Source organism: Bos indicus, chromosome 6 (assembly GCF_029378745.1).
Source record: "Bos indicus isolate NIAB-ARS_2022 breed Sahiwal x Tharparkar chromosome 6, NIAB-ARS_B.indTharparkar_mat_pri_1.0, whole genome shotgun sequence".
Taxonomy (NCBI): Eukaryota; Metazoa; Chordata; class Mammalia; order Artiodactyla; family Bovidae; genus Bos; species Bos indicus.
This window is the reverse complement of record NC_091765.1, coordinates 102962859-102965672: the sequence shown is the minus strand read 5'-3', so window position 1 is coordinate 102965672 and position 2814 is coordinate 102962859. Positions and strand designations below refer to the sequence as shown.

General features: G+C 46.3%; 1 pseudogene; it reads left to right on the top strand.

The window, feature by feature from the left end:
• Positions 1-972: 972 nt before the first annotated feature.
• On the top strand, positions 973-1350 carry LOC109560073 (josephin-1 pseudogene; annotated as a pseudogene).
• Positions 1351-2814: the final 1464 nt, after the last annotated feature.

Here is a 2814-nt window from a genome sequence, read left to right as displayed (position 1 = left end):
GTGTTTTGTGGAAAGTAGAACTTACAAGCAATGAAACTGGATATTTAGCTGAAGCTATTACTAAGCAAAGTGTTAAGGAGTGACCTGGACCTTCCTATCAGCTTTAGTATGATGAAACACATTTTCACATATTGAAGTGAAGTCATTCTGGGGAAGTCATTCTGACTTATACATAAGTTAACTTGAATTTTTTTTTTCTTACCAAATTAGACAAGGAATTTTTATGCTTATACCAAACGAGTCATCCAAAATTATATAATATGATGATGTTTTAAGACTTACAAAATAATTTTCGGTACTGTCAACACAATTCAATAGGAAATGTGAAAACACACCATATCTGACTAGGTCAAACATCTGGTATTTTGGTAAAGTGGCCACATTGAAAGCAGTTTGAAAAGCAGCCCCTGTTTTTCTAAAGTAAAGTGCATGCGTGATAAGTTGCTTCAGTCACGTCCAACCGTTTGCCACCCTATGGGCTGTGGCCTGCCAGGCTCCTCTGTCCACGGAATTCTCCAGGGAAGAATTCTGGAGTGTGTTGTAATGCCCTTCTCCAGGAGATCTTCCTAACCCAGCGACCAAACCCTTATGTCTCCTGCATTGGCTGGCAGGTTCTTTACCACTAGTGCTACCTGGGAAGCCCAGAGAAAAGTAGTGACAGGGAATAACTCATCATACTCTTTGACTATTACACTGCTTTCGTACAAATTTGGGAGAATGAGACCCCGAACACAACTTATTTCACATTAGTGAACAAATCTAAAATTTTACTGAAGTTTTGACTTTTGGCCAGAAGATAAACTGTCTAACCTCTTAAACTCTAATTCTAAAAATGGCTCTATGACTTGTCTTTAAGTTTTAAAAAAAATGTATGACAAGTATGAAATACACTTGTATTTATGTCTGAATTAAGAAACGAATGATAAACTGCTTAGCACAGGGCGCTCTCCTCAAAGCTTTGTGGTGACCTAGATGGAAGGGAACTACGATGTGAACGTCCTTATGGCAGCACTTCAGACCAAAGGCTATGAAGCTGTTTGGTGGGACAAGCGCAGGGATGTTGACGCCATTGCTCTCACAAACATTACGGGCTTCATCATGAACCTGCCCTCCAGCCTGTGCTGGGGTCCCCTGAAGCTGCCCCTCAAAAGGCAGCACTGGATCTGTGTTCGAGAGGTGGGAGGTGCCTACTACAACCTTGACTCCAAACTGAAGATGCCCGAATGGATTGGAGGCAAGAGCGAGCTCAGGAAGTTTCTAAAACATCATTTGCGAGGAAAGAACTGTGAACTCCTGCTGGTGGTACCAGAAGAGGTGGAGGCCCATCAGAGTTGGAGGGCTGACGTGTGATGCAGTCCTACCCAGCCTCCCGGCACCTCAGCCCCCTGAAATCCTCTGTGCTGTGGCCTCTTCCGTGGGTCTGCCCTCGCCACTTCCCCAAACATCTCATCGGGTTTTTTTTCTCCTCCGGTTTGACAGTGCAATAGGACAGACACGTGGACTGTTAGAAGAACCAACCAGCATTACTCGCTCCTGGAAAAGGAAAGCAGGAGCTCTGTGTGCTTAGGGCGAGCTGTGGAGACCTTGGTTTTATTTTAGAGAGAAGGAAGGTGGGTCTCAACTGCCTCTCCCGGTTTCTGTGAGGGCTTGGCAGAGGCTCTGCTGGAGTTCACTGCTGCTCTGACCCCTGGGGGACGCTGCCTCCCTGTCCCCTTCCCTGGCAGCTGGTGAATTTGAACACAGTCCAGACAAAGCCCATGGGACTGGCTTGAAGGCCTCAGAGCAGGAAGGCCTCTCAGGAAACCATCTCCAGAGCTGCAGCAGCCGCACAGCATGCTGAGTCCAGCCCTCAATGCCACCCTGACCCCATTTTTAAGAGTGGTTTATGGTCGTCCTTGAAGTTTGATAATGAAAAGTTCTCTAATATTCCATGCCGGGTGGTTGAATCCTGCAGTATTCTAACTTGACAGGGTGAGCTAGATACCTAAGAGGATGTGGCCAGAGCCAGGCTGGGGACAGGCACGGACAGCCTGTCTGCCTCACTCCAGCTTCATCCCTGCCACTTCACTGCACTGGTTTAGAAGGTTTGGGGACACAAGACAGGCCAAAGGGCAGTTTTCCCAGCTGACTCACCCCGGCAAAATCAGAAAAAAATAAGACTGCCTGAGAAGGCAATGGCACCCCACTCCAGTACTCTTGCCTGGAAAATCCCATGGGTGGGGGAGGCTGGTAGGCTGCAGTCCATGGGGTCGCTAGGAGTCGGACACGACTGAGCGACTTCACTTTCCCTTTTCACTTTCATGCATTGGAGAAGGAAATGGCAACCCACTCTAGTGTTCTTGCCTGGAGAATCCCAGGGACGGGGGAGCCTGGTGGGCTGCCGTCTCTAGGGTCGCACAGAGTTGGACACGACTGAAGTGACTTAGCATAGCATAGATGGGAAGGAAAGCTAAAAAAGAGGGGATGGTGTAGGCATGCATTCTTAGTAGTATCCAACTCTTTGCAACCTCATGGATTGCAGCCTGCCAGGCTTCTCTGCCCTGTCCATGTCCTATATGTATATATACATGTAACTGACTCACTTTGCTGTTACAGTAGAAACTAACACACCATTGTAAAGCAACTCTACCCTATAAAAATTAATTCAACTCCAATTTTATGCTAATTAAAATAGCCTGCTCAAGCATACATTGTACTTCTGCTTTAATTATTAAAGAAAAGGGTACACTGACCAGAAGTAAAGAATGTCTGTCTTAAAAATAAAAATGGAATGTCTCCTTGGAATGCCAATACTGGTACTCCTTCTGTGTAAGA